The following is a 19,780-nucleotide window of genomic DNA, read 5'->3' as shown; positions in this document are numbered from 1 at the left end:
TGCGAAACCCTACATTTCAGCAGGATAATGCACGATCGCATGTTGCAGGTCCGGTACGGACCTTTGTGGATACAGAAGATGTTCGACTGCTGCTCTGGCCAGCACATTCTGCAGATCTCTCACCAATTGGAAACGTCTGGTCAATGGTGGCCGAGCAACTGGCTCGTCGCAATACGCCAGTCACTACTCCTGATGATCTGTGGTATCGTGTTGAGGCTGCATGGGCAGCTGTACCTGTACACGCCATCCAAGCTCTGTCTGAATCAATGCCCAGGCGTATCAAGGCCGTTATTACGGCCAGAAGTGGTTGTTCTGGGTACTGATTTCTCAGGATCTATGCACACAAATTGCGTGAAAATGTAATCACATGTCAGTTCTAGTAAAATATATTTGTCCAATGGATATCCGTTTATCATCTGCATTTCTTCTTGGTGCAGCAATTTGAATGGCCAGTAGTGTAACACCGAATTTGTTAAAAAACACCAAATTTGACAAAAAAGCTATATTTTGCAAGAATAGCACTGAATTTTGAAAAAATAATACCAAGGTTGATAAAATGACGCCAAATTTTGCCGAAAAGTGACATAAAATTGGGCAAAAAAGTAAATGTATCAAGAAACAAATTTGACAAAAGTTTTACAAAAAAAAATAACACCTAAATTGGCAAAATAGGGCAAAACGCAACACCGATTTGGCAAAAGATAAACGCCGAATATGGCAAAAATACACCTATTTTTGAAAATAAACAATAACTAAATTGGAAATTTATCAACTAATTCTCTTAATAACAACAAGTCTAGCAAAAAAAGTAACACCGATTTCGAAAAAAAAAAAACACCGAATATAGGAGAAAATAACACCGAAATAAGTCATAAAACAAAACGATTATTTCGTGTTGCAAGTTATTCAGAACTAAAATAGCGGCATCGGTTATAACCGGTCGGTTTTTTTTTTCATCCGTAATGTAGGTAGGTGACTGCCGTGTGAGAATGCCAGGTGACTCGCGGAATGGTGAGCGGTTGTGCCTTGCAGAGGAGCTCGGCGAAGTATTTTTGCTCGGCAGTAGAGGAGAGAGGACGGCAGACACAATGGCCCGGCTGGGCGGGGCTCCGTCGAAGGAAGCACTTACAGCGTGTTTCCTGCGGCAGCGGCGCCTGCCGGGGCCGCTAATGCTTTCATCAGCGCTCTACACACAAAGCCGAGGTTACCGTCTTCGCTACCGGTCCAAACCACACACACACGGAGCAAGTTCAAAAATGGCTCTGAGCACTATGGGACTCAACTGCTGAGGTCGTAAGTCCACTAGAACTTAGAACTACTTAAACCTAACTAACCTAAGGACATCACACACATCCATGCCCGAGGCAGGATTCGAACCTGCGACCGTAGCGGTCGCGCGGACGGAACAAGTCTTTCAAATTAAGAAACCTAGCGTGTCATCACGTCTGCTCCGATATTACACTCACTTGGCGGACCTCGCCTATTACTCATCACTGATTTCGTCCAGATTTACGGTATACGCAGAGCTTGACCAGAAATGAAACTATCAGAAGTGAAAGCTCCAGATATCCAAGTGATTAGGTAGAATAGTATCCTTGGTGCGGATCGGATGCGACACGAACCTTTTGTGTCAACGTACATCCCAGGCAGAAGTTGGCGCAGCGGAAAGAGTATAGATCAGTAACACAACGGTCGTGGGATCGAGTCATTAGGTACTCCGTCTTCAGGCCACGAGTGGCCTACCGGGACCATCCGACAGTCGTGTCATCTTCAGTGGAGGATGCGGATAGGAGGAGCATGGGGTCAGCACACCGTTCTCCCGGCCGTTATGATGGTATTCTTGACCGAAGTCGCTACTATTCGGTCGAGTAGCTCGTGAATTGGCATCACGAGGCTGAGTGCACCCCGAAAAATGGCAACGGCTCATGGCGGCCTGGATGGTCACCCATCCAACTGCTGACCACGCCCGACAGCGCTTAACTTCGGTGATCTCACGGGAACCGGTGTATCCACTGTGCCCCGAGACCGTGAGTCATTCAATATTAGGATTCCGTGCCTCTTTCTGTAAAAATGGAACCCTTATACGATCGCTTTGTTGTCCATCTATTTGTCTGTCTGTCTCTCCGATTTTTACGAACCCTTTTTCTCAGTCGTGGGTAGACGTATCAAGTTCAAATTTATGTCTTATATTAAAGTTTGTGGTCCCGTGCCGGTGAAAAAAGTTTTAAGTTCCTAGGTCACTTCACTCAAAAGCTACGGCAATTTATGTCACATGTTTTGATACTCGCAAATTCACACCTAAAAATTTATATGGTGCTTCTCGTCGACGTAGCATCAATAAATTTGGTAAGAAGCAAAGTTTCACAGTAAATGTAAATGTCGTGTGACTAGAGCCTCCCGTCGAGTAAGCCGTTCGCCGGGTGCAAGTCTTTCGATTTGACGCCACTTCGGCGACTTGCGTGTCGATGGGGTTGAAATGATGATGATTAGGACAACACAAAACCCAGTCCCTGAGCGGAGAAAATCTCCAACCCAGACGGGAATCGAACCCGCTCCCTTAGGATTGACAGTCTGTCGCGCTGACGATTCCACTACCGGGGTGGACAGTTTCCCACTAAAAGTAAAAAAAAAATTCCGAAAATTGATAATTTAATTATATAACACGAAAAAAATATTTTTTGTCATTTTTTATCAGCTTGTGAGTTTGGTTGTCTTCTGTTAAGATCCTTTTCCTCGGGAACAGTTCGGCGTATCAAGTTCAGGTTTACGCCACGTACTAAGGCGGATGGTTCCTTGGTGGCGCAAGAATTGTTAGCTTCTAAATCAATGCGATCAAAGATACGGCTATTTATGCCACATATTTCGACACTCGAAAACTCACTCATAAAAACTTACACCGTGCTTGCCATTGACCTAGAATCACGAAATTTGGCAAGGAGCAAGGGTTCATAGCATAAGAAAAGTAAAAAATCTCTTCTTAAATTGTAATCATGTCACATAAAAATATCTCTTGCCATTTGAACATACATTGCATTCAACATCCGTCAAAAGCATAATAGATGAACATTACTGCATGTAAACATAAAATGTATGTTGCAGTTGTGTTTTAGTAATCAAAAGTGTTTTATTAATGTTCTCTTTATATACATGTAAACTGAGGCCCCTGGTCGCTTCTTTTTGTATGTACGGGCTAGTCTGAGGAACTACTGTAGAGACTTTGATAAGGTCTTGGATTTCCCGGAACCAATGTCTTGCCAGTATTGATATCGATAACAGGCAAAAATCGTTGAGATTCTCGATTCCCAGGATGGATCCACTGTTTGTATGCATAAATAAGCTTATACGAAACCCTCAGCGCGCTGGTTCTACTCGCACTTTGCCAATTTTTTTTACGTTACTTACAGTGCAAATTAACCGAAATTATTCTCAGTATATTGAATTTATTAATAATTTAACAAAAAGCTTGAAAAGAAGAGACAAAGGAAATTATGTTGGGTGAATAAGTGGCAAACTATAGGAACGTCGTCGTTAATTGATCAGAATGTGACAAACCTAAACAAAAATACACAATAAATTTTCAACTGATGTGCTGACGCCTTACGTGTAGCAGACTAAATTTTTTCTGTTGCCTGACTCATGCGGAGGACAAACAAATCCAAATTTATACGACGAGATTTTTCAAGATGAAAGATTGTCATCATGTAGTACTGAAGTGATTCAAAATGGTTCAAATGGCTCTAAGCACTATGGGACATAACATCTGAGGTCATCAGTCCCCTACACTTAGAACTACTTAAACCTAACTAACCTAAGGACATCACACACATCCATGCCCGAGGCAGGATTCGAACCTGCGACTGTAGCAGCAGCGCTGTTCCAGACTGAAGCGCCTAGAACCGCTCGGCCACAGCGGTCGGCCTGAAGTGATTCTCTCACCTCTACCTCCTCGCCTCCCGTGCAAATACAATCGCTAGTGTAACCGTGAGATGTCCATTTTTATCGTCAGGAAAAGAATTTGAACTCCTGGAGGCAGAAAAAGAAGCCACATCTCGAGAAGACTACATTAAAATAAATTTCATTTCGAATATTTGGTGAAATAATGAGTTTCTGTCACAATGTGCGATGAAAGAAAACCTTTTATAAACTACAGTTTTAAACATGGCTGTTACTCAGCAATTGTGCGCTAGTTTCAGAATAGGATTATATAGCCAACCGGTCGTACATAACTGTTAGGTACATTGGCCTAAGTTTCGACACCTACTAAAGGTGTCTGCATCAGAATGAAATTGTGGTATACCGTAAAATTTCTATCTATATCCAGATCCCGCTCCAGCTACTGCCGGGTCTGGGTGTTGACGAGTCCTCTCCATTTGGCTCGCTCCTCCCACCACTTTTCTTCCTCCACTTGCTGCCAGGTCACACTTCTCCTTTCGACAGATATTCTCACTCCCATTTTCCACCGTTTTCTTGGGCGCCCTCTACGTCTTTTTCCATTCATCATTATTTCTTCCACAATTTTGGGGAGTCTCTGCCCATGCATCCTCTTAACATGCACATACCATCTCAATCTCTTTTTTTTTCAATTTCTTTTCTCATACTTTCTTGTTTAAGGTCCTTTCTAATCTCTACATTCCTTACTCTGTCCATTCTTGTTTTTCCCTTAACTGCTCTGAGAAATTTCACTTTCCCTGCTTGCAGTCTGCTCCAGTCCCTTTCTGTCATTGTCCATGTTTCTCCACAATAGGTGACAATAGGGAAGTAGTAATCCTTATACATAAGGAGTTTTGCTTTTTCTGAAACTTCCTTATTCAAAATCAGGTGCTTTATTGTTTGGTAGAAATTGCCTCCCTTCTGTAACCTATTAATTTCGTTGGTTATTCTTCCATCCCTAAATATTTCACTCCCTAAATAAGTGAAACTTTCTACCACTATGAGGGGTTCTCCATTCAAGGTAATATTTCCGTTGATCCCTTTCTCTCTTCCAAATACCATTACTTCACTCTTATCTTTATTTATTTTTAATCCAAACTTTTTCATTATTTCCTTCCACGCATCAAGTTGTAACTGTACATCTACCTCTTTATCACATCATATTACCATATCATCTGCAAAAATCATCTTTTTGTCTTTTTCTTTTACTATATCTTTAACTGCCCCATAAACCGTAAAATTGCAGTGCTAAAAAGCAATGGTCAGAATTTAGAGCAGCTACGCTAAAGTGGAGAATGAAATAAAACGTTTCAGCCTTTGCCACGTGTGCCTAGCTAGGATGTTGTCGATGCACTGACGGACAGGGGCCATTGAGCATTGTGGAAATAAAACAGCATGCAGACGTCAGCGGAAGGAATCACTCTTTAGTTCCAATGCGCTACCAGAAATCCAGCTGAGCGTAGGAAGCTGAGCAGGATAGGATGCAATGGTCGAGCAGCTCCTCATAAGCCACTCATCTCTGTGGTCGTTGCGAAGAGTCGCTTGAGGTGGTGTAAAGAAGGACGCCACTGAACACAAGACGATTGTAGACAAGTAACTGGGAATGATGAATCCCTCTGTACCCTATAGTAATCCGATAGAAGGATTTGGGTTTGGTAGTTGGCTGGAAAACGTCACCAGCCATCATGTGTAGGGCCAACAGTGATGTACGGAGGGTGGTTTTCGTGATTTGTGATGAGTGGGAGGGAGGTCCTGATCCTCCTGTTGTGCTTAACAAAACGATAAATGCGGGAGGATATCAACACATTTTAAAGCACTGTGTACTGCATGCAGCAGAAGAGCAGTATCACATGACAACGCTTTTTGTCATAAAGCAGCATCCTTGAGATAATGCTTGTCGACAGAAACATTCCTGTAATGGACTGACCTGTCCAGAGTCCCGAGTCCACTGGGACACATTTGGGATCACTTAGAACGTCGAAATCGCACCAGATCCTAGCGTCTAACATCCCCACCTTCCCGGTTTCGGCTCTTATGGAAGAATACTCGTATAATGCCTTCCTCCGCATACACTGAGACCCCTTATAGAAAGCGTCCCCTGCAGAGTGCCAGCTATTGTAAAGGCGAAGCTTCGACACATCCCATATTCTGATGTACACTGATAAGCGTCGGCACCTCTGCAGCTGAGTGGTCAGTATAAATGGCTGTCTTGCGGAGGACAAGTGTTCTATCCGGGTACTGTCAAGGCTTGGTGGGAAGACTGGTACGGGGCGCAATCAGCCTCATGACGACAACTGAGCAGCGACTTGACCGAATAGTAGCGGCTCCACGGTCTGGAAAGTCTGCAAAACGGCCAGGAGAGCAGTGTGCCGACCACATGCCCCTCCATATCGCACCTGCATGACGCCGCAACGCAGAGGACGACGAGGCAAACAGTAGACACCACCCTGGGGCCTTTGCGGCCTGGGCGAGGAGCGAGTTAGTAGGTTTCCAGTTACTATTGATCACATACTGTATAGCACGCTACAGCTTCTCTACAACACGCGCGTTTATACACTCCTGGAAATGGAAAAAAGAACACATTGACACCGATGTGTCAGACCCACCATACTTGCTCCGGACACTGCGAGAGGGCTGTACAAGCAATGATCACACGCACGGCACAGCGGACACACCAGGAACCGCGGTGTTGGCCGTCGAATGGCGCTAGCTGCGCAGCATTTGTGCACCGCCGCCGTCAGTGTCAGCCAGTTTGCCGTGGCATACGGAGCTCCATCGCAGTCTTTAACACTGGTAGCATGCCGCGACAGCGTGGACGTGAACCGTATGTGCAGTTGACGGACTTTGAGCGAGGGCGTATAGTGGGCATGCGGGAGGCCGGGTGGACGTACCGCCGAATTGCTCAACACGTGGGGCGTGAGGTCTCCACAGTACATCGATGTTGTCGCCAGTGGTCGGCGGAAGGTGCACGTGCCCGTCGACCTGGGACCGGACCGCAGCGACGCACGGATGCACGCCAAGACCGTAGGATCCTACGCAGTGCCTTAGGGGACCGCACCGCCACTTCCCAGCAAATTAGGGACACTGTTGCTCCTGGGGTATCAGCGAGGACCATTCGCAACCGTCTCCATGAAGCTGGGCTACGGTCCCGCACACCGTTAGGCCGTCTTCCGCTCACGCCCCAACATCGTGCAGCCCGCCTCCAGTGGTGTCGCGACAGGCGTGAATGGAGGGACGAATGGAGACGTGTCGTCTTCAGCGATGAGAGTCGCTTCTGCCTTGGTGCCAATGATGGTCGTATGCGTGTTTGGCGCCGTGCAGGTGAGCGCCACAATCAGGACTGCATACGACCGAGGCACACAAGGCCAACACCCGGCATCATGGTGTGGGGAGCGATCTCCTACACTGGCCGTACACCACTGGTGATCGTCGAGGGGACACTGAATAGTGTACGGTACATCCAAACCGTCCTCGAACCCATCGTTCTACCATTCCTAGACCGGCAAGGGAACTTGCTGTTCCAACAGGACAATGCACGTCCGCATGTATCCCGTGCCACCCAACGTGCTGTAGAAGGTGTAAGTCAACTACCCTGGCCAGCAAGATCTCCGGATCTGTCTCCCATTGAGCATGTTTGGGACTGGATGAAGCGTCGTCTCACGCGATCTGCGCGTCCAGCACGAACGCTGGTCCAACTGAGGCGCCAGGTGGAAATGGCATGGCAAGCCGTTCCACAGGACTACATCCAGCATCCCTACGATCGTCTCCATGGGAGAATAGCAGCCTGCATTGCTGCGAAAGGTTGATATACACTGTACTAGTGCCGACATTGTGCATGCTCTGTTGCCTGTGTCTATGTGCCTGTGGTTCTGTCAGTGTGATCATGTGATTATCTGACCCCAGGAATGTGTCAATAAAGTTTCCCTGGGACAATGAATTCACGGTGTTCTTATTTCAATTTCCAGGAGTGTATATGGATAAATATATTATCAGTTGATAACAATTCCTTATTACACCTTGATTAAACATCGCCACGAATTTACCGCAAAGGTTATTATTGTCATTATTATTACTATTATTATCAATTGAAAAAAAACAGCCATCGGTCCCTATTTTTAACAAATTAACCTGGTTTCAACAGTGCTAGGAGTGTCTTCCTCAGAATTTAAATCAAAGTATGATCTATATTCTATAACATGGTTACAGAATTATGACTAAAAATGTATGATAGAGTGACATCTCCAATAGCATTATGCCTACTAAAGCACTGTGGTACTCAAACCAGCCTTAGCTTTTAGATATGATTATTTTCATTTCTTTTTCACGGGTACTCATTTCTTCATTCCGTTCGTTATACTGTTTTTGTCGGCTGAGTGTTCTGTTAATTTCAGACTTAATGCGAATCCCGATTTGATCACATTGTCTCTGGTAGGAAATTTAAGATCTACACATAGATCGCAAGTGCCAGTGTATGTCAGATTCAGAGCATGCACTCCGAGCGAGATCATTAAGTAATTTTCGCCTCTGCAGTCTTATGCAAAGAGCTCATCTTCGTAGAAGATCTCAATTACGCGCTGTTGAACGCACGGTTCAAGGACAGACAGCGACGTCGTAAGTGTCGGGAATGTGGAATGACAGCGGACGCGTGAACACCAGACGCACATGTGGCGGCAGGAATTGTAAAAGGAGGCAACTGGTATGCGATAACAATCCGTCTCGCACCACGTAAGACGTAATCGTGGGCGTGGGAGTTGCGACGTTCTTGGGAAACCGTGGGACGAGAGGCAGGTTTAAGGCCGTTGCATGGAATGCAGACTGAATACCTACGCCTTATTACTTTTAGCGCACGACTCGCTTTAATAGCTTCTGCTCATGAGTATTCATAAACGTTACCTGTCTCCTGGTGCCCGTATTCACGATGAAGCGAGGAGTTGCGGTGGTTAAATACTCTGGACTTGCATTCAGAAGAAGCAGTCATCAAATCCCGACACACCACACGGATTTTAGTTTGTGCAACGAGCTCGTTAGGAATATTGAAATATTCTCGCTTGTTGTTGGTGTGTGCAGTGACGTGCTGGGGCTCGGCAGTGGAGGTGCACATTCACGTATTCAACACGAAACGTTATACAAGCTAGTGTACGCCTTTACAACATTAAACCAACAAATTGGATTAGCTACAGCAATTTAATCTCTCTGTAATCTCAAAAAAAAAAAAGGTTCAATTGGCTCTGAGTACTATGGGACTTAACATCTGTGGTCATCAGTCCCCTAGAACTTAGAACTACTTAAACCTAACTAACCTAAGTACATCACACACATCCATGCCCGAGGCAGGATTCGAACCTGCGACCGTTGCGGCCACGCGGTTCCAGACTGAAGCGCCTAGAACCGCACGGCCACACCGGCCGGCCTGTAATCTCAAAACTGCGGTAAATACAAATGAGAGCTATTCTCAGTAATCACTAGTTATATAAATGAAGTGAATTACATACAGCATCCTTAAATGTTCCATGTAGGAGCTCCTGTTATATAATGGAGCGTCGCGACAGTGAGAGCATAATTTAGATTTGCAAAAGAAGCCGGTCGTATTTTTAATTTTAAAATTAGTGTTACCCGATCAGGACAGTTGTAGGGCCAAAGTGAAAACGTTCCTAAGCTTTAACTTATGAGTTTATTTTTCTCAGGTGTGTACCACAATTAAATAATTTACAATTAATTATTTGAACAAAAAGTGAATATCAGCTCACTTATTTATTTCTGAAATGATTGCTTACTTGAAGCTCAAAAATATAGAGCACCTCAAATTCAGTTTACTACTCTCCAGATTTTATGTGAATCGGAGTTGACAGATGAAGCCCATTCCACAACAGCATTTACGTGCATGAACGCAAAAATGCACTAACTGACTGCTTGAGAGATGCTCAGTTCCTACAGAATGCACTGTTAATAACTGGTTGGTGTCTCAACTGTATGGAAGATGGCTACAGAATCGCTATGGCCTTTCCACATCTGTGCAGCTCGCAAAGACAGGTTAAAAACAGATCAAAGGTCCGTATAAGTGAAAACACTGAAGAAGCAACACAATTAGCGGAATAGACCTCACAAATTGTGAGCTGCTCAGAGCATAGGGCCGGCCGCTGTGGCCGAACGGTTGAAGGCGCTTCAGTCTAGAACCACGCTGCTGCTACGGTCGCAGGTTCGAATCCTGCCTCGGGCATGGATGTGTGTGATGTCCTTAGGTTAGTTAGGTTTAAGTACACTCCTGGAAATTGAAATAAGAACACCGTGAATTCATTGTCCCAGGAAGGGGAAACTTTATTGACACATTCCTGGGGTCAGATACATCACATGATCACACTGACAGAACCACAGGCACATAGACACAGACAACAGAGCATGCACAATGTCGGCACTAGTACAGTGTATATCCACCTTTCGCAGCAATGCAGGCTGCTATTCTCCCATGGAGACGATCGTAGAGATGCTGGATGTAGTCCTGTGGAACGGCTTGCCATGCCATTTCCACCTGGCGCCTCAGTTGGACCAGCGTTCGTGCTGGACGTGCAGACCGCGTGAGACGACGCTTCATCCAGTCCCAAACATGCTCAATGGGAGACAGATCCGGAGATCTTGCTGGCCAGGGTAGTTGACTTACACCTTCTACAGCACGTTGGGTGGCACGGGATACATGCGGACGTGCATTGTCCTGTTGGAACAGCAAGTTCCCTTGCCGGTCTAGGAATGGTAGAACGATGGGTTCGATGACGGTTTGGATGTACCGTGCACTATTCAGTGTCCCCTCGACGATCACCAGTGGTGTACGGCCAGTGTAGGAGATCGCTCCCCACTCCATGATGCCGAGTGTTGGCCCTGTGTGCCTCGGTCGTATGCAGTCCTGATTGTGGCGCTCACCTGCACGGCGCCAGATACGCATACGACCATCATTGGCACCAAGGCAGAAGCGACTCTCATCGCTGAAGACGACACGTCTCCATTCGTCCCTCCATTCACGCCTGTCGCGACACCACTGGAGGCGGGCTGCACGATGTTGGGGCGTGAGCGGAAGACGGCCTAACGGTGTGCGGAACCGTAGCCCAGCTTCATGGAGACGGTTGCGAATGGTCCTCGCCGATACCCCAGAAGCAACAGTGTCCCTAATTTGCTGGGAAGTGGCGGTGCGGTCCCCTACGGCACTGCGTAGGATCCTACGGTCTTGGCGTGCATCCGTGCGTCGCTGCAGTCCGGTCCCAGGTCGACGGGCACGTGCACCTTCCGCCGACCACTGGCGACAACATCGATGTACTGTGGAGACCTCACGCCCCACGTGTTGAGCAATTCGGCGGTACGTCCACCCGGCCTCCCGCATGCCCACTATACGCCCTCGCTCAAAGTCCGTCAACTGCACATACGGTTCACGTCCACGCTGTCGCGGCATGCTACCAGTGTTAAAGACTGCGATGGAGCTCCGTATGCCACGGCAAACTGGCTGACACTGACGGCGGCGGTGCACAAATGCTGCGCAGCTAGCGCCATTCGACGGCCAACACCGCGGTTCCTGGTGTGTCCGCTGTGCCGTGCGTGTGATCATTGCTTGTACAGCCCTCTCGCAGTGTCCGGAGCAAGTATGGTGGGTCTGACACACCGGTGTCAATGTGTTCTTTTTTCCATTTCCAGTAGTGTAGTTCTTAGGGGGCCGATGACCTCAAATGTTGAGTCCCGTAGCGCTTAGAGCCATTTGAACCATTTTTAGAGCAGAGGCAGCGCTAACGCTAAAAACCTACACTTACTCAAGACTCTTGAAAGTACACCAAGCTCTCTCTCTCTCTCTTTCTCTTTCCCCTTCTCCCTACCTGTCTCTCCCCCCCCCCCCTCTCTCTCTCTCTCTCTCTCTCTCTCTCTCTCTCTCTCTCTCTCTCTCCCTCCTTCTCTTCCTCTCTCTCCCTCTCCCTCTCGCCCTCTCTCCCCTTCACCCTCTCTCTCCCTCTGCCTCTCTCTCTCTCTCTCTCTCTCTGTCTCTCTCTCTCTCTCTCTCTCTCTCTCTCTCTCTCCGTTTCTTTCCCTCTCTCTCTCTCTCTCTCTCTCTCTCTCTCTCCCGCGCGCTATGATCTCACAACCAAAAGTCTCCACGCTTTCATCTCTTCTACCGTTCGTCTCTGCTCTCAGATGAATTGCATTGGAGGATTTACAACTGTTGCCTTAATGAAAGGCAAGAATTTCCACGAATACAACAAAATCCAAGGGTAGTCTGCAAAAGCTTCTCCTCCATCGCTTACTGTAAGTCATTTAACTAACCAAAGATTTGTGCACTGGATTTGCTGTGTCGTCACTCATGGGCTCAGACATTCACGTCACAACCCCAATGCTACTGACCAATCTGAGTGGCTGACAACATCTGGAATGTAAAATTCAGGAATTTTCTCGTTCTGGAGACAGCGAAATGACCGTTTCGCGCTTTTTCATCAGCTTACCAAATGCTCAGATTCGTTATGCCAGCTACACTCAGGGGATTTGCGGTCGCTGAGTTCCAATTTCAAAGGCGCATGCCGACGTGCGAACAATAGAACAAGGCCAGCTTTTGACCGAGCAGTTCTGCGAACCTACAGCCCCACCGAGGGTTGAAAACTGCGCCGTGTTCATAGCCCCAGGTAGAGGTACAGCAAGTTAAAACATATAATAATAATTACTTACTACTTTGTCAAAATTTTACGAAAAACTAATGATTTTTTTTAAAACCGCTACCAAGTACTGCTCATTATGGACGTTGGAATGCGCAAGAGCCTCCCGTAGGGACCAGATTGACTACCACTACTCTAGAGTCTAGAATGTAGTTTCCATGCCTTCTCTCCCTTACATCAAAATTTCTGCTTCTGCTTTCAGTAATCGCGTTTGTGTACCTGTAGAATAAATAATGCTTGAACTAAAGTGTTTTTACTAGCACTTGTCCCTTGCATGTGCAACTTCCTACCCATAAGGTTAATTTCACTGAACATTAACAAATACTGGTGGTTGTAAGCGTGCACAATTTATGCAATACGTTAGCCATTATCTGTTGTGCGTATCAGGCAGTGTGCTAACTCAGCGAACATGAGTAAGTTTATTGTTGACCAAAAGCGAAAGTTACAAACAGTTGTAAATTGTCGTAGCTGTGTTGGGAAAGTACCAGAGCTCCAAGCGCTAATAGAAAGCACTAATGCTCAAATCGTCATAGGCACTGAAAGCTGGCTGAAGCCGGAGTTAAGCGCAGTCGAAATTTTTACGAAGAACCTAACGGTGATCCGAAAGGATAGGCTAAAACACGATTGGTGGTGGTGTGTTTGTTGCTGTTAGAAGTAGTTTATCTTGTCGCGAAACTGAAGTAGATAGTTCCTATGAGTTAGTATGGGCACAGGTCATTGTTGGTAACCGGAATAAAATAATAATTGGGTCCTTTTACCGACCTGCCAATTCAGATGATACAGTTGCTGAAAGATTCAAAGAAAACGTGAATTCGTATTCCGATTACATAGTAATGCTCGCACAAGCATGCTTGGACTGTGCGGAGGGGATGGGGATTTGTGCCTACGTGCACAAAGTTTGCATGATTCTCAGACTTCCAGCTACGTGTATGGTCGCCGTTACCAAATTGGACAACTGAGGCGCTGAGAGTTGTAAGGGTCCAATCCGCACCGTCGTCGATTTTGAGATTATAGAAAGTACACAAGTTCCTGACGTCTATGGATCTTATTGTGATCCAGGTTTGCCTATACTGTTGGCCCACATGTTTATGTGAACAGTCACGAAAATCTGTCTCATCGATTTCAAATGGTTCAAATGGCTCTGAGCACTATGGGACTTAACTTCTGAGGTCATCAGTCCCCTAGAACTTAGAACTACTTAAACCTAACTAACCTAAGGACATCACACACATCCATGCCCGAGGCAGGATTCGAACCTCTGACCGTAGCGGTCGCGCGGTTCCAGACTGTAGCGCCTAGAACCGATCGGCCACCCTGGCGGTCTCTCATCGATTTCTCTGATATTCATTTCCGTATGGGCTTCAAGCACTGTGCATAGTGTTGTTGCTCTGAGTTACACAAAAGTTGATTCCTAGGATTGCCATCATAATTTAGTGTCTAAATCATGTACGTAGTAGTAGTATGTCATAATCGGAGGTATATTGTCAGTTTTATCTGAACCTCAAGCTACAGAATGTACCTAATAAAAGTGATGAAGCTTATGAAGTGTTGGAATAGGTCATAACAGTGTGGGTGACGCATTTAGTATCTGTTCTTTATGTTCTGATTCCAGTTTCTCATGAATTTCAAACTTTACAACCGTCACACCACCCTGTTATCAGTAGCCTATAAATGGAAATGTTGTGAATTAACATCCATACACGTCATATAAAAAGAGAGGCCTCAAAAGTTGCCGCGTTATGCATGACGTATAAATTTATTATTTCTTTGCTACTGCCTCTATTCCAACATACTTCGTCAATAGTATCCTCACATGCCGCTGACCATACCTACAAACCTGTATCATTGTATGACGCATTTTCAAGAGATATAAACACTGAGATGCGTGGAAACTGCCGCATTATGCACGACGTTTAAATTTATTATTCAAGTTTATTTTTGTACGACACTTAGTTCAAGAGATATGATGTCATAAACACCGAGCTTCGTGGAAAAATGCCTCATCATGCTTGAAATGTTAATATATTTATTCTTTGCTACTAAGACACACCTACAGTAGTCAACTTAAGGGCATCCCTGATACCTGGCAGCGCTTTCGACAGTTTTCAATTGCAAAGTTCAAACGGCTGTAGGCGAAAACGATAGCCGCCTATAGAGCTATGAAGAGGCGTCACCATAGAGACATTTACAAAATCGCGATGTAGAGATGCGAGGCAGCTGCGCCTGGCCCACAGATATTGTTCGGGATCATGTTTCTTAATTGGGTACCGTTCTTATACATTTGTACAGTATAATGTTTCTTTGTATGACTATTTCATAATTTCAAAGCTCTTTTCACGAAAATATGGAAATATAATTTTTTCGATACTTCCCTACAAACACAGTTATTTTTTTTTCTGTTGCTTTGCTGGCCGCGGTGGTCTAGTGGTTCTAGGCGCGCCTCGGGCATGGATGTGTGTGATGTCCTTAGGTTAGTTAGGTTTAATTAGTTCTAAGTTCTAGGCGACTAATGACCTCAGAAGTTAAGTCGCATAGTGCTCAGAGCCATTTGAACCTGCCATTTGCTGTCGCTTTTAATAGAAAAGTAGCAAAATGTATACCAGGACAATGCCGGGTTTGCCAGCTAGTTGACAATATAAACCTAACTATTAATCAATTTTTCATAACATAAACTGGGTACATTATTTTTTCATAGGAAATGTAGGATGTTGAGACTTATAAAACAAATCAGACCTATGAGATTGGTGGTTGGTCTACAAATTGGGTATTCACAACAATCTTTTTTTATCAGAAATTTGTTTTAGTGCCTTGGGGCTTAGGGTTCTCAGTGCCTGAACTGCGAATATTGGGCAAAGCGATGTGCAGTGTGTAATACTGTATAAGTAGCATGGTCTTTGCCACAGCAGTGCTGCATTGCTGTGGCCGATAACCGTTAATAGTGCAGGTGGCAAAAAGTAACTTAGCTGATAGAAATGACAGTTTCTGCTATAAACGCTCACCTGTTATTAGCAGTTATTTTAGTAACTGCGAACAGTGCGTGACGCCAAATGTTTAATGATGTGAGACCTCAACGTGGTTGAATGGAAATATCAGTAGGACGGACCATCTGGACAGGGGTTTTCAACCTTTTAACTTACGTGAGGCACGTTACAAGAAGACTAGAATTTTTAGGCTGCTCAAAATAAACACTAACGGCTAAGAAGGAGAGAGGTAGAGAGGGAATGAGAGAATAGCATCGTGTGTCGGGAGTTTCAAATTGAAAATATTCAGTTTATCATAAGTTTATATAAACGGGATTTTATGGACTTTTCTATCGGTCGTGTATCACACGCTACACACTTACTGTGCAACACTGAAGATTGCTTTGGGCCACATACGGCCTGCGGTCCCCGTGTTGGACACCCCTGATCTGGAAGGTATTCTATAAGTTATGGAAATAACTGTGAGACGGCGCGTGTCCTGTTTATCGCAGCTTGCACTACGCTTTCGTGTTAAAGTAAACATAGTTACTATTCGAACACAGCTTCTACCTGGGAGTTACGGGCTAGCGCTGCAAGTTGGTAACTGCGTCCCGGGGTCCAGTAGGTCGTAGCACATGATATTTGCAATGAGGACAGATATTCGGCTGAAACCTGTACGGAAGTAGCCGCCGATCGTCACAGAGTTCACAAATAATTGGACTGTTATTGCCCTTGACGTGATCCGCATGCTGCCACACATACAGCAGCTGTTAGCCTGGTACCGCGTGCCAGAATCAACTCGCACAGTTACCAAACCAAATAAAAAAGTGCACGTCTCGCAGATTTAACTGTAGGACCACAATAAAGACAAGGAATTTGAAAAATGTTAACTAACAAAAATGTTTGAAAATGGTCTGTGACATCACGCAACTGGACTGGCGCGCCGTGAAGCACTGCTAGCTGGCTACCTTGAGGAGCAGAACTCGAATCACTGCCTAGAGATTAAGCGACAAAAGTTGAAGTCCCTCCCAAAAAAATATATTGGAGAGAGATTTTTCTGGGTAGTTCGGTGGTCAAAATAACTGACAGTTATAATTAACTGTTAGAAGTAACTTGTATAAAAAGTAACGGTTGTTGTGTTGTTGTGGTTTGCTGCAGCTCTCCATGCTACTCTATCCTGTGCAAGCTTCTTCATCTCCCAGTACCTTACTGTAACCTATATCCTTCTGAATCTGCTCAGTATATTCATCTCTTTGTCTCCCTCTACGATTTTTACCCTCCATGCTGTCCTCCATCACTAAATTGGTGATCCTTTGATGCCGCAGAACATGTCCTACCAACCGATCCCTTCTTCTAGTCAAGTTGTGCCACAAATTTCTCTTCTCCCCAGTTCTATTCAAGACGTCCTCATTAGTTATGTGGTCTACCCATCTAATCTTCATCTTTCTTCTGTAGCACCAGATTTCGAAGGTTTCTGTTTTCTTCTTGTCTAAACTATTGATCGTCCATGTTTCACTTCCGTACATGGATAGACAACAGACAAATACTTTCAGAAACGACTTCCTGACGCTTAAATCTATACTCAATGTTAACAAATTTCTCTTCTTCAGAAACGCTTTCCTTGCCATTGCCAGTCTACATTTTATATCCTCTCTACTTCGACCATCATCAGTTATTTTGCTCCCCAAACAGCAAAACTCATTTACTACTTTAAGTGTCTCATTTCCTAATCCAATTCCCTCAGCATCACCTGACTTAATTCGACTACATTCCATTATCCTCGTTTTGCTTTTGTTGGTGTTGATCTTATATCCTCCATTCAAGACTGTCCACTCCGCTCAACTGCTCTTCCAAGTCCTTTGCTGTCTCTGACAGAATTACAATGTCATCGGCGAACCTCAAAGTTTTTATTTCTTCTCCATGGATTTTAATTCCTAATCCGAGTTTTTCTTTTGTTTCCTCCACTGCTTGCTCAATATACAGATTGATTAACATCGTAACATCGGGGGTAGGCTACAACCCTGTCTCACCCCCTTCCCAACCACTGTTTCCCTTTCATGTCCCTCGACTCTTATAACTGCCATCTGGTTTCTGTACAAATTGTAAATAGCCTTTCGCTCCCTGTATTTTACCCCTGCCACCTTCAGAATTTGATAGACAGTATTCCAGTCAACATTGTCAAAAGCTTTCTCTAAGTCTACAAATGCACAAACGTAGGTTTTCCTTTTCTTAATCTATCTTCTAAGATAAGTAGTAGGGTCAGTATTGCCTCACGTGTTCCAACATTTCTACGGAATCCAAACTGATCTTCCCCGACTTCGGCTTCTACCAGTTCGTCCATTCGTCTGTAAAATGTAAAGTAACGGTAATCGCGATAAATGATACTCCGAAATAACCGTTTTGACCACCCCTAGTGGCTGGATCTTTGACGCGCCTCGCGCAGGACAGCAACAGGTGTAGAGCAGGCAGGTGGCGGCGTTGTACGTTTTCCCAGTCCCTGGCTCTCCCTGGCTCTCTCGCGCTGCTGTGGTGAGTCAGTGCCGCACGGCGCTCTGGATGCACAACGCGGGAACGCGGTAATCCATTCGGCGGTAGCGGTCGCCGGAGACGCAGGCGTGGACGGCGGGAACTCGTACCTCACTACCGCGAGAGTCCAGAGTCTTCTGAGAAAGGTAACTTAATTACAGCCATTGCCTCTCGCCTTATGCAGTTCCATGTCCTACTGGTTTTTAATGCCGATACAAGCCGTAAAACAAGCGTAAATTTACGCTTTGGTTCATTTTATTACCATGCTTAATTCGTCACTGCGTGTTTCGAGCCTCATCTCATCACCAGGCGACCATGCAAACAGCGTTAAACGTTGCTGTAACACGTCTTATTTCGTCCGTAATAGACCGCGGTGCGTTTCGTTGCTCTCGCCGTCATCAAGTGAAATGAGTGGAAGCGTAGTTACTGATGAGTTACTGTCAACTCGCATTGTCGCCCAGAATAAAATTGTCACTGACAGCGTTAATTTGTGAGTGCATAAGTCGCGTTGTCTTGCAACCTAAAACATCAATAGTGATATGTAGCACTGTGCAGGCGGTTTGTAGTGTTCTGCTCCTAGGACCGACTGTCTCCTGAGTGAAGAATGAAGATTTTCTTTTGCTGTGTATACTGTATAAACGCACTTTGAGTGAAAAACGTTTAGGGAGATTGCAACAAGACACAGACATTTTTAGGAAGCACATTAAATGTATACGCAGTTGGGAATATAAACCACCATTGGCTGTATAATGGAATGACGACAATGAATATTAGTGCCATACCGGGACACCGAACTGGATTTCCCGCTTATCGCGAGCAGTCGCCTACCACTTGGCTACCCGAGCACTAATAGCGGCCCGTCAACCATGTGTCAACTGCCTGTACTCGTACAACCATTACATATATATTCCCGTACAGTGGAGACATTTTACTTGAAAGACGCATGACCGGTGTCGGCGGTTAATTACGATATTGCATGTCAGAAGGAATTTTACATCGGTGAAACAACGCAGCTTGAATCACTTAATAAAGGCAAGGCCTCCGGTCCAGATTTTATACCAGTCAGGTTCCTCTCAGAGTATGCTGATAAAATAGCTCCATATTTGCAATTATATACAACCACTCGCTCACAGAAAGATACGTACCTAGAGACTGGAAAATTGCTCAAGTCACACCAATACCCAAAAAGGGAAGTAGGAGTAATCTGCTGAATTAGAGGTCTATATCACTAACGTCGATTTGCAGTAGGGTTTTAGAACATATACTGTATTCGAACATTATGAAGTACCTCGAAGAAAACGATTTATGGACATATAGTCAGCACGGATTCAGAAAAAATCGTTCTTGTGAAACACAACTAGCTCTTTATACTCATGAAGTAATAAGTGCTATCAACAGGGGATGTCAAATTGATTCCATATTTTTAGATTTCCAGAAGGCTTTCGACACCGTTCCTCATAAGCGTCTTCTAATCAAACTGCGTGCCTACGGAGTATCGTCTCAGTTGTGCGACTGGATTCGTGATTCCCTGTCAGAAAGATCACAGTTCGTAGTAATAGACGGAAAGTCATCGAGTAAAACAGAAGTAATATCCGGCGTTCCCCAAGGAAGAGTTATAGGCCCTCTATTGTTCCTGATCAATATTAACGACATAGGAGAGAATCTGAGTAGCCGTCTTAGATTGTTTGC

General features: G+C 45.1%; 1 protein-coding gene across 2 annotated transcripts in view; it reads left to right on the top strand.

Annotated features, from left to right (window-relative positions):
• LOC126466867 (TNF receptor-associated factor 4) overlaps nt 1-19,780 on the top strand; it is a 581,524-nt gene that overhangs the window by 150,916 nt on the left and 410,828 nt on the right. The window contains exon 1 of one of the 2 annotated variants that reach the window (XM_050096418.1): nt 18,219-18,237. The exons of the other annotated variant lie outside the window; for it this stretch is intronic. The gene's annotated coding sequence lies outside the window, so the exon portion shown is untranslated. Of the gene's footprint in view, nt 1-18,218; nt 18,238-19,780 lie in introns of those variants that run through there. 2 annotated transcript variants of the gene reach the window in all.

Source organism: Schistocerca serialis, chromosome 1 (assembly GCF_023864345.2).
Source record: "Schistocerca serialis cubense isolate TAMUIC-IGC-003099 chromosome 1, iqSchSeri2.2, whole genome shotgun sequence".
NCBI classification, from domain to species: Eukaryota; Metazoa; Arthropoda; class Insecta; order Orthoptera; family Acrididae; genus Schistocerca; species Schistocerca serialis.
The sequence above is the reverse complement of the archived record's forward strand: the minus strand, read 5'-3'. Positions and strand labels throughout refer to the sequence as shown.